The sequence below is a fragment of the Arachis stenosperma genome, chromosome 3 (genome assembly GCF_014773155.1).
Source record: "Arachis stenosperma cultivar V10309 chromosome 3, arast.V10309.gnm1.PFL2, whole genome shotgun sequence".
Taxonomy (NCBI): Eukaryota; Viridiplantae; Streptophyta; class Magnoliopsida; order Fabales; family Fabaceae; genus Arachis; species Arachis stenosperma.
This window is the reverse complement of record NC_080379.1, coordinates 157,005,896-157,018,638: the sequence shown is the minus strand read 5'-3', so window position 1 is coordinate 157,018,638 and position 12,743 is coordinate 157,005,896. Positions and strand designations below refer to the sequence as shown.

Here is a 12,743-nt window from a genome sequence, read left to right as displayed (position 1 = left end):
CATTCAGCTTCATGATAGCTCCTAAATATTGAGCAACTTGCTCTCCAGTCACATCTTCATCCTCTTCAGAGGAAGAATAGTCTTTAGAGCTCATGAATGGCAGAAGGAGATTTAATGGAATCTCTATGGTCTCTATATGAGCCTCAAATTCCTTTGGATCCTTAATAGGAAACTCCTTCTTGCTTGAGAAACGTCCCAGAAGGTCTTCCTCACTAGGATTTTCGTCCTCCTCCTCCCTTGTGCATTCGGCCATATTGATTAAATCAATGGCCTTGCACTCTCCTTTTGGATTCTCTTCTGTATTGCTTGGGAGAATACTGGGAGAAGTTTCAATGACTTTCTTACTCAGCTGGCCCACTTGTGCCTCCAGATTTATGATGGAGGATCTTGTTTCACTCATGAAATTGAAAGTGGCCTTTGACAGATCAGAGACTAAATTGGCTAAATTAGAAGTGTTTTGTTCAGAATTCTCTGTCTGTTGCTGAGAAGATGATGGAAAAGGCTTGCTATTGCTCAGCCTATTGCGTCCACCATTGTTAAAGCCTTGTTGAGGCTTTTGTTGATCCTTCCATGAGAAATTTGGATGATTTCTCCATGATGAATTATAGGTGTTTCCATAAGGTTCACCCATGTAATTTACCTCTGCTATTGCAGGGTTCTCAGGATCATAAGCTTCTTCAGAAGCTGCCTCTTTAGTACTGTTGGATGCATTTTGCCATCCATTCAGACTTTGAGAGATCATGTTGACTTGCTGAGTCAACACTTTATTCTGAGCCAATATGGCATTCAGAGCATCAATTTCAAGAACTCCCTTCCTCTGAGGTGTCTCATTATTCACGGAATTCCTATCAGAAGTGTACATGAATTGGTTATTTGCAACCATGTCAATGAGTTCTTGAGCTTCTGCAGGTGTTTTCTTTATGTGAATGGATCCACCTGCAAAATGGTCCAATGACATTTTTGAAAACTCAGATAGACCATAATAGAATATATCTAATATGGTCCATTCTGAAAACATGTCAGATGGACACCTTTTGGTCAACTGCTTGTATCTTTCCCAAGCTTCATAGAGGGATTCACCATCTTTTTGTTTGAAGGTCTGAACATCCACTCTAAGCTTGCTCAGCTTTTGAGGAGGAAAGAATTTATTCAAGAAGGCAGTGACCAGCTTTTCCCAGGAGTCCAGGCTATCCTTAGGTTGTGAATCCAACCATATTCTAGCTCTGTCTCTTACAGCAAAAGGGAAAAGCATGAGTCTGTAGACTTCAGGATCTACTCCATTCGTCTTAACAGTCTCACAAATCTGCAAGAACTCAGTTAAAAACTGATAAGGATCTTCAGATGAAAGTCCATAAAACTTGTAGTTTTCTTGCATTAAGGCAACTAGCTGAGGTTTCAGCTCAAAGTTGTTGGCTCTAATAGCAGGAATGGAGACGCTTCTTCCATCAAACTTGGACGTTGGCTTTGTGAAGTCACCAAGCATTCTCCTTGCATTATTATTGTTTTCTACTGCCATCTCCTTCTTTTGTTCAAAAATTTCTGAAAGGTTACCTTTAGATTGTTGTAACTTAGCTTCTCTTAATTTTCTCTTCAGAGTCCTTTCAGGTTCAGGATCAATTTCAATAAGAGTGCCTTTTTCCTTGTTCCTGCTCATATGAAAGAGAAGAAAACAAGAGAAGAAGAGGAATCCTCTATGTCACACTATAGAGATTCCTTTATGTTAGTAGAAGAAGAAAGGGGAGAAGAGTGAAGAAGAATGGGTTCGGATTTTTTTTAGATGAAGAGAGGTGAAGAGAAGTGTTAGTAATTAAATAATTAAATAGAAGAAGAGAAGAGAAAGAGAATTCGAAAATAATTTTAAAAAGGGGTTAGTGATTTTCGAAAATTAGAGATAAGATGTAATTAAAATTAAAACATGAAACAATTAGTTAATTAAAAAGAATTTTTTGAAAAAGGGGTGAGATATTTTCGAAAATTAGAGAGGAAAGAGTAGTTAGGTGGTTTTGAAAAAGATAAGAAACAAACAAAAAGTTAATTAGTTAGTTAAAAAAGATTTTAAAATCAAATTTGAAAAGATAAGAAGATAAGATAAGATAGGATATTTTTGAAATCAAATTTTGAAAAAGATAAGATAAAAAGATAAGATTCTTAAGAAAAAGATATTTTGAAAAAGATTTAATTTTAAAATTAAAATTAATTACTTAACTAACAATAAACTAAAAGATAGGATTCTAGATTTTAAAGATTGAACCTTTCTTAACAAGAAAGTAACAAACTTCAAATTTTTGAATCAATCACATTAATTGTTAGTGTAATTTCGAAAATATGATATAAAGATAAGAAAAAGATTTTGAAAATAATTTGAAAAATATTTTTGAAATTTTCGAAAATGATAAAAAATGAAAAAGATATGATTTTTGAAAAAGATTTTAAAAAGATAAGATTTTTAAAATTGAAAATTTTGAGAGAAAAAAGAAAAATATATATATATATATATATTTCTTTTTATTTTTGAAATTTTAAAGATGAGAGAGAAAAATACAAATATGACCCAAAACATAAAAATTTTGGATCAAAACACATGATGCATGCAAGAACACTATGAATGTCAAGATGAACACCAAGAACACTTTGAAGATCATGATGAACATCAAGAACATATTTTTGAAAAATTTTTGATGCAAAGAAAACATGCAAGACACCAAACTTAGAAATCTTTAATGCATGGACTCTAACAAACGAAAAATGCATATGAAAAACAACAAACAACACAAAACAAGAAAACATCAAGATCAAACAAGAGGACTTATCAAGAACAACTTGAAGATCATGAAGAACACTATGAATGCATGGAATTTTCGAAAAATGCAAAAAAAATTTTAAAGCATGCAATTGACACCAAACTTAAAAGTTGACTCAAGACTCAAACAAGAAACACAAAATATTTTTTTATTTTTATGATTTTATTATTTTTTTTGGATTTTTATTAATTTTTTCGAAAATATTTTTGGAAAAACGAAAAAGAAAAGAAAAATTTTGAAAAAGTTTTTGAAAAGAAAATTACCTAATCTGAGCAACAAGATGAACCGTCAGTTGTCCAAACTCGAAAAATCCCCGGCAACGGCGCCAAAAACTTGGTGGACGAAATTGTGATCCTCTTTGTATTTGCATGAGAATTAAAAATTGGCTCTATTGGAATTTATGATCACAACTTCATTCAACTTAACCAGCAAGTGTACTGGGTCATCCAAGTAATACCTTACGTGAGTAAGGGTCGATCCCACAGAGATTGTTGGTATGAAGCAAGCTATGGTCACCTTGTAAATCTCAGTTAGGCAGATTAAATGGTTATGGGTTTCGAAAATTAATAATAAATAGAAAATAAAAAGGGATAGAAATAATTATGTAAATCAAACGTGGGAATTTCAGATAGGTGTGTGAAGATGCTAGAATCCTTTCGAATCTCTACTTTCTTATTGCTTTCATCCAATCCTTCTTATTCCTTTCCATGGCAAGCTGTATGTAGGGCATCACCATCATCAATGGCTACTTTTAATCCTCTCGGAAAAATGGTCCTATGCGCTGTTGGTGCACGAAATTGTGATCATCAATGGCGCCATCAACATGGTACGCTCATTGCAATCTCAACTCTCTATCACAACTCCGCACAACTAACCAGCAAGTGCACTGGGTCGTCCAAGTAATAAACCTTACGCGAGTAAGGGTCGATCCCACAGAGATTGTTGGTATGAAGCAAGCTATGGTCACCTTGTAAATCTTAGTCAGGCAGACTCAAATGGGTATAGATGATGAATGAAACATAAAGATAAAGATAGAGATACTTATGTATATCATTGGTGAGAGCTTCAGATAAGCGTATGAAGATGCCTTCCCTTCCGTCTCTCTGCTTTCCTACTGTCTTCATCCAATCCTTCTTACTCCTTTCCATGGCAAGCTTATGCAAGGGTTTCACCGTTGTCAGTGGCTACCTCCCATCCTCTCAGTGGAAATGTTCAACGCACCCTGTCACGGCACGGCTATCCATCTGTCGGTTCTCGGTCAGGCCGGAATAGAATCCAGTGATTCTTTTGCGTCTGTCACTAACGCCCCGCCTGCTAGGAGTTTAAAGCACGTCACAGTCATTCAATCATTGAATCCTACTCAGAATACCACAGACAAGGTTAGACCTTCCGGATTCTCTTGAATGCCGCCATCAGTTCTTGCCTATACCACGAAGACTCTGATCTCACAGAATGGTTGGCTCGTTTGTCAGGCGAGCACTCGGTTGTCAGGCGATCAACCATGCATCGTGTATCAGGAATCCAAGAGATATTCACCCAATCTACGGTAGAACGGAGGTGGTTGTCAGTCACACGTTCATAGGTGAGAATGATGATGAGTGTCACGGATCATCACATTCATCAAGTTGAAGAACAAGTGATATCTTGGACAAAGAACAAGCGGAATTGAATAGAAGAACAATAGTAATTGCATTAATACTCGAGGTACAGCAGAGCTCCACACCTTAATCTATGGTGTGTAGAAACTCCACCATTGAAAATACATAAGAACAAGAGTGATCATTGGTTTCGGCCCCAGAGAGGGAACCAGAAGAACCAAGATGAAAATACAAAAGCAAAAGGTCCTACTTATAGAAAACTAGTAGCCTAAGGTTTACAAAGATGAGTAAATGACATAAAAATCCACTTCCGGGCCCACTTGGTGTGTGCTTGGGCTGAGCAATGAAGCATTTTCGTGTAGAGACTCTTCTTGGAGTTAAACGCCAGCTTTTATGCCAGTTTGGGCGTTTAACTCCCATTTAGGTGCCAGTTCCGGCGTTTAACGCTGGAAAATCTGAGGGTGACTTTGAACGCCGGTTTGGGCCATCAAATCTTGGGCAAAGTATGGACTATCATATATTGCTGGAAAGCCCAGGATGTCTACTTTCCAACGCCGTTGAGAGCGCGCCAATTGGGCTTCTGTAGCTCCAGAAAATCCACTTCGAGTGCAGGGAGGTCAGAATCTAACAGCATCTGCAGTCCTTTTCAGTCTCTGAATCAGATTTTTGCTCAGGTCCCTCAATTTCAGCCAGAAAATACCTGAAATCACAGAAAAACACACAAACTCATAGTAAAGTCCAGAAAAGTGAATTTTAACTAAAAACTAATAAAAATATACTAAGAACTCAACTAAAACTACTAAAAAGATACTAAAAACAATGCCAAAAAGCGTACAAATTATCCGCTCATCACAACACCAAACTTAAATTGTTGCTTGTCCTCAAGCAACTGAAAATCAAATAAGATAAAAAGAAGAGAATATGCAATGAACTCCAAAAACATCTATGAAGATCAGAATTAATTAGATGAGCGGGGCTTTTAGCTTTTTGCCTCTGAACAGTTTTGGCATCTCACTCTATCCTTTGAAATTCAGAATGATTGGCTTCTTTAGGAACGCAGAATCCAGATAGTGTTATTGATTCTCCTAGTTAAGTATGATGATTCTTGAACACAGCTACTTTATGAGTCTTGGCCGTGGCCCAAAGCACTCTGTCTTCCAGTATTACCACCGGATACATACATGCCACAGACACATAATTGGGTGAACCCTTACAGATTGTGACTCAGCTTTGCTAGAGTCCCCAATTAGAGGTGTCCAGGGTTCTTAAGCACACTCTTTATGCCTTGGATCACAACTTTATTTCTTTCTTTTTCTTTCTTTTTCTCTTTCTTTTTCATTTTTTTTTCGCCTCTTTTTTTGTATTCACTGCTTTTTCTTGCTTCAAGAATCATTTTTATGATTTTTCAGATCCTCAGTAACATGTCTCCTTTTTCATCATTCTTTCAAGAGCCAACATTCATGAACCACAAATTCAAAAGACATATGCACTGTTTAAGCATACATTCAGAAAACAAAAATGTTGCCACCACATCAAAATAATTAAACTGTTATAAAATTCAAAATTCATGCAATTCTCATCTTTTTTTCAATTAAGAACATTGTTTATTTAAGAAAGGTGATGGATTCATAGGACATTCATAACTTTAAGGCATAGACACTAATGATCATAAGACACAAACATGGATAAACATAAGCATAAATTTTTGAAAAACAAGAAAATAAAGAACAAGGAGATTAAAGAACGGGTCCACCTTAGTGATGGCGGCTTGTTCTTCCTCTTGAAGGTCTTATGGAGTGCTTGAGCTCCTCAATGTCTCTTCCTTGTCTTTGTTGCTCCTCTCTCATGATTCTTTGATCTTCTCTAATTTCATGGAGGAGGATGGAATGTTCTTGGTGCTCCACCCTTAGTTGTCCCATGTTGGAACTCAATTCTCCTAGGGAGGTGTTTAGTTGCTCCCAATAGTCTTGTGGAGGAAAGTGCATCCCTTGAGGAATCTCAGGGATCTCATGATGAGAGGGGTCTCTTGTTTGCTCCATCCTTTTCTTAGTGATGGGCTTATCCTCATCAATGGGGGTGTCTCCTTCTATGTTAACTCCAACTGAATAACAGAGGTGACAAATGAGGTGAGGAAAGGCTAACCTTGCCAAGGTGGAGGACTTGTCCGCCACCTTATAGAGTTCTTGGGCTATAACCTCATGAACTTCCACTTCTTCTCCAATCATGATGCTATGAATCATGATGGCCCGGTCTAGAGTAACTTCGGACCGGTTGCTAGTGGGAATGATTGAGCGTTGGATAAACTCCAACCATCCTCTAGCCACGGGCTTGAGGTCATGCCTTCTCAATTGAACCGGCTTTCCTCTTGAATCTCTCTTCCATTGTGCGCCCTCTTCACATATGACTGTGAGGACTTGGTCCAACCTTTGATCAAAGTTGACCCTTCTAGTGTAAGGATGTTCATCTCCTTGCATCATGGGCAAGTTGAATGCCAACCTTACATTCTCCGGACTAAAATCCAAGTATTTCCCCCGAACCATAGTAAGCCAATTCTTTGGATCCGGGTTCACACTTTGATCATGGTTCTTGGTGATCCATGCATTGGCATAGAACTCTTGAACCATCAAGATTCCGACTTGTTGAATGGGGTTGGTAAGAACTTTCCAACCTCTTCTTCGGATCTCATGTCGGATCTCCGGATAGTCACTCTTTTTGAGTGAAAAAGGGACCTCGGGGATCACCTTCTTCAAGGCCACAACTTCATAGAAGTGGTCTTGATGCACCCTTGAGATGAATCTCTCCATCTCCCATGACTCGGATGTTGAAGCTTTTGCCTTCCCTTTCCTCTTTCTAGAGGTTTCTCCGGCCTTGGATGCCATAAATGGTTATGGAAAAACAAAAAGCAATGCTTTTACCACACCAAACTTAAAAGGTTTGCTCGTCCTCGAGCAAAAGAAGAAAGAAGAGAGTAGAAGAAGAAGAAATGAGGAAGAAGGGAATGGCTTTGTGTTCGGCCAAAGAGGGGGAGAAGTGGTGTTTAGGTTGTGTGAAAATGAAGGGGTGAAGAAGGGTATATATAGGGGAGGGGGGCTCATGGTTCGGTCATGTATGGGTGGGTTTGGGAGGGAAAGTGGTTTGAATTTGAAGGGTGAGGTAGGTGGGGTTTTATGAAGGATGGATGTGAGTGGTGAAGAGAAAGATGGGATTTGATAGGTGAGGGGTTTTTGGGGAAGAGGTGTTGAGGTGATTGGTGAATGGGTGAAGAAGAGAGAGAGTGGTGGGGTTGGTGGGGATCCTGTGGGGTCCACAGATCCTGTGGTGTCAAGGAAAAGTCATCCCTGCACTAAATGGCATGCAAAATCACATTTTGAGCCAATTCTGGCGTTAAACGCCGGGCTGGTGCCCATTTCTGGCGTTTAACGCCAGGTTCTTGCCCTTTTTTGGCGTTTAACGCCAGTCTGGTGCCCCTTTCTGGCGTTAAACGCCCAGAATGGTGCCAGACTGGGCGTTAAACGCCCACCTGCTAGCCTTACTGGCGTTTAAGCGCCAGTAAGTTCTTCCTCCAGGGTGTGCTATTTTTCTTTTTGTTTTTCATTCTGTTTTTGCTTTTTCAATTGATTTTGTGACTTCTCATGATCATCAACCTACAAAAAACATAAAATAACAAAAGAAAATAGATAAAATATAACATTGGGTTGCCTCCCAACAAGCGCTTCTTTAATGTCAGTAGCTTGACAGAGGGCTCTCATGGAGCCTCACAAACGATCAGAGCAATGTTGGAACCTCCCAACACCAAACTTAGAGTTTGAATGTGGGGGTTCAACACCAAACTTAGAGTTTGGTTGTGGCCTCCCAACACCAAACTTAGAGTTTGACTGTGGGGGCTCTGTTTGACTCTAATTTGAGAGAAGCTCTTCATGCTTCCTCTCCATGGTGACAGAGGGATATCCTTGAGCCTTAAACACAAAGGATTCTTCATTCACTTGAATGATCAGTTCACCTCTATCAACATCAATCACAGCCTTTGCTGTGGCTAGGAAGGGTCTGCCAAGGATGATGGATTCATCCATGCACTTCCCAGTCTCTAGGACTATGAAATCAGCAGGGATGTAATGGTCTTCAATCTTCACCAAAACATCCTCTAAAAGTTCATGAGCTTGTTTTCTTGAGTTGTCTGCCATCTCTAGTGAGATTCTTGCAGCTTGCACCTCAAAGATTCCTAGCTTCTCCATTACAGAGAGAGGCATGAGGTTTACACTTGACCCTAAGTCACACAGAGCCTTCTTGAAGGTCATGGTGCCTATGGTACAAGGTATTGAAAACTTCCCAGGATCTTGTCTCTTTTGAGGTAATTTCTGCCTAGACAAGTCATCCAGTTATTTGGTGAGCAAAGGGGGTTCATCCTCCCAAGTCTCATTTCCAAATAACTTGTCATTTAGCTTCATGATTGCTCCAAGGTATTTAGCAACTTGCTCTTCAGTGACATACTCATCCTCTTCAGAGGAGGAATACTCATCAGAGCTCATGAAAGGCAGAAGTAAGTCCAATGGAATCTCTATGGTCTCATTTTGAGCCTCAGATTTCCATGGTTCCTCATTGGGGAACTCAGTGGAGGCCAGTGGACGTCCATTGAGGTCTTCCTTAGTGGCGTTCACTTCCTCTCCTTCCTCTCCAAATTCGGCCATGTTGATGGCCTTGCACTCTCCTTTTGGATTTTCTTCTGTGTTGCTTGGAAGAGCACTTGGAGGGAGTTCAGTAACTTTCTTGCTCAGCTGTCCCACTTGTGCCTCCAAATTCCTAATGGAGGACCTTGTTTCAGTCATGAAACTTTGAGTGGTTTTGATTAGATCAGAGACCATGGTTGCTAAGTCAGAGGGGTTCTGCTTAGAATTCTCTGTCTGTTGCTGAGAAGATGATGGAAAAGGCTTGCTATTGCTAAACCTGTTTCTTCCACCATTATTGTTGTTGAAACCTTGTTGAGGTCTCTCTTGATTCTTCCATGAGAAATTTGGGTGATTTCTCCATGAAGAATTATAGGTGTTTCCATAGGGTTCTCCTAGGTAATTCACCTCTTCCATTGAAGGGTTCTCAGGATCATAAGCTTCTTCCTCAGATGAAGCATCCTTAGTACTGCTTGGTGCATTTTGCATTCCAGACAGACTTTGAGAAATCAAATTGACTTGTTGAGTCAATATCTTGTTTTGGGCCAATATGGCATTCAGAGTATCAATCTCAAGAACTCCTTTCTTCTGATTAGTCCCATTGTTCACAGGATTCCTTTCAGAAGTGTACATGAATTGGTTATTTGCAACCATTTCAATTAGCTCTTGAGCTTCTGTAGGCGTCTTCTTCAGATGAAGAGATCTTCCAGCAGAGCTATCCAAAGACATCTTGGATAGTTCAGACAGACCATCATAGAAAATGCCTATGATGCTCCATTCAGAAAGCATATCAGATGGACACTTTCTGATTAATTGTTTGTATCTTTCCCAAGCTTCATAGAGGGATTCTCCATCCTTCTGTCTGAAGGTTTGGACTTCCACTCTAAGCTTACTCAATTTTTGAGGTGGAAAGAACTTTGCCAAGAAGGCATTGACTAGCTTTTCCCATGAGTCCAGGCTTTCTTTAGGTTGTGAGTCCAACCATATTCTAGTTCTGTCTCTTACAGCAAAAGGGAATAGCATAAGTTTGTAGACCTCAGGGTCAACCCCATTAGTCTTGACAGTGTCACAGATTTGCAAGAATTCAGCTAAGAACTGATGAGGATCTTCCAATGGAAGTCCATGGAACTTGCAATTCTGTTGCATTAGAGAAACTAATTGAGGCTTAAGCTCAAAGTTGTTTGCTCCAATGGCAGGGATAGAGATGCTTCTCCCATAGAAGTCGGGAGTAGGTGCAGTAAAGTCACCCAGCACCTTCCTTGCATTGTTGGCATTGTTGTTGTTTTCGGCTGCCATGGGTTCTTCTTCCTTGAAGATTTCTGTTAGGTCCTCTACAGAGAGTTGTGCCTTAGCTTCTCTTAGCTTTCGCTTCAAGGTCCTTTCAGGTTCAGGGTCAGCTTCAACAAGAATGCCTTTGTCTTTGCTCCTGCTCATATGAAAGAGAAGAGAACAAGAAAATATGAAATCCTCTATGTCACAGTATAGAGATTCCTTGAGGTGTCAGAAGAACAGAAAAATAGAGGAAAGAGGTAGAAGAATTCGAACTTAATCAGATAGAGTTCGAATTGTGCATTGAGAAGGAGTGGTACTCCATAAATAGAAGGATGTGGGAAGAGGGGAAGAGAATTTTCGAAAATTAATTAAAAAGATTTTAAAAACATTTTGAGAAACTTTAATTTGATTTTCGAAAATCAAGAGTGAGAAAGAGATCAAGTAATTTTTGAAAAAGATTTTGAAATTAGAAATCAAAAAGATATGATTGAAAACTATTTTGAAAAAGATGTGATTAAAAAGATATGATTAAAAGATATGATTTGAAAACAATTTTAAAAAAATTTGATTTTAAAAATTAATGACTTACCTAACAAGAAAAGATATGATTCAAACATTAAACCTTTCTCAACAGAAAAGGCAACATACTTGAAATGTTCAATCAAATCATTAATTGTTAGCAAGTATCTTTGAAAAAAGGAAAGAAATTGATTTTGAAAACATTTGATTGAAAAGATATGATTTGAAAAAGATTTGATTTTGAAAAACTTTGAAAACTTGAAAAAAATTTGATTTGAAAACAAAATCTTCCCCCTTGTGCCATCCTGGCGTTAAACGCCCAGAATGGTGCACATTCTGGCGTTTAACGCCCAATGCACTACCTTTTTGGGCGTTAAACGCCCAACCAGGCACCCTGGCTGGCGTTTAAACGCCAGTCTGTCCTTCTTCACTGGGCGTTTTGAACACCCAGCTTTTTCTGTGTAATTCCTCTGCTGCATGTTCTGAATCTTCAGTTCCCTGTACTATTGACTTGAAAATAGAACCAAGATCAAATAAACAATGCATGCAAGACACCAAACTTAAAATTAGACACTAGACTCAAACAAGAAACATAAAATATTTTTGGTTTTTTTATGATTTTGAAATTTTTTTGTGTTTTTTCGAAAATTATATGGAAATAGAAAATAAAGGTTTCAGAATTCTCAGTTTGGATTCCAGGAATCATTGCAATGCTAGTCTAAGACTCCGGTCCAGGAATTAGACATGGCTTCACAGCCAGCCAAGCTTTCAAAGAAAGCTCCGGTCCAAAACACTAGACATGGCCAATGGCCAGCCAAGCCTTAGCGGATCATTGCTCCCATAGCAAGATTGATAGAAATCAACAAGCTCTTGTGATGATCAGTTGAAACCTCGGTCCAATCAGATTAGACATGGCTTCTCAGCCAGCCAGATTTCAGCAGATCATCATGAAACACTAGAATTCATTCTTAAGAACTCTGAAGAAAAATACCTAATCTAAGCAACAAGATGAACCGTCAGTTGTCCATACACAAAACAATCCCCGGCAACGGAGCCAAAAACTTGGTGCACGAAATTGTGATCATCAATGGCGCCATCAACATGGTACGCTCATTGCAATCTCAACTCTCTATCACAACTCCGCACAACTAACCAGCAAGTGCACTGGGTCGTCCAAGTAATAAACCTTACGCGAGTAAGGGTCGATCCCATGGAGATTGTTGGTATGAAGCAAGCTATGGTCACCTTGTAAATCTTAGTCAGGCAGACTCAAATGGGTATAGATGATGAATGAAACATAAAGATAAAGATAGAGATACTTATGTATATCATTGGTGAGAGCTTCAGATAAGCGTATGAAGATGCCTTCCCTTCCGTCTCTCTGCTTTCCTACTGTCTTCATCCAATCCTTCTTACTCCTTTCCATGGCAAGCTTATGCAAGGGTTTCACCGTTGTCAGTGGCTACCTCCCATCCTCTCAGTGGAAATGTTCAACGCACCCTGTCACGGCACGGCTATCCATCTGTCGGTTCTCGGTCAGGCCGGAATAGAATCCAGTGATTCTTTTGCGTCTGTCACTAACGCCCTGCCTGCTAGGAGTTTGAAGCACGTCACAGTCATTCAATCATTGAATCCTACTCAGAATACCACAGACAAGGTTAGACCTTCCGGATTCTCTTGAATGCCACCATCAGTTCTTGCCTATACCACGAAGACTCTGATCTCACGGAATGGCTGACTCGTTTGTCAGGCGAGCACTCGGTTGTCAGGCGATCAACCATGCATCGTGTATCAGGAATCCAAGAGATATTCACCCAATCTAAGGTAGAACGGAGGTGGTTGTCAGTCACACGTTCATAGGTGAGAATGATGATGAGTGTCACGGATCATCA

The 12,743-nt window shown here is 39.4% G+C and overlaps 2 non-coding genes across 2 annotated transcripts; both read left to right on the top strand.

Moving 5' to 3' along the window:
- The first annotated feature begins 1,016 nt into the window (after positions 1-1,016).
- On the top strand, positions 1,017-1,120 carry LOC130971384 (small nucleolar RNA R71). Its single transcript, XR_009082606.1, has one exon. It is a non-coding gene; the product is annotated as a small nucleolar RNA R71 (small nucleolar RNA).
- Positions 1,121-9,843: 8,723 nt separating this feature from the next.
- LOC130970902 (small nucleolar RNA R71) lies at positions 9,844-9,951 on the top strand. The gene has a single exon (XR_009082148.1). It is a non-coding gene; the product is annotated as a small nucleolar RNA R71 (small nucleolar RNA).
- The last annotated feature ends 2,792 nt before the right edge of the window (positions 9,952-12,743 follow it).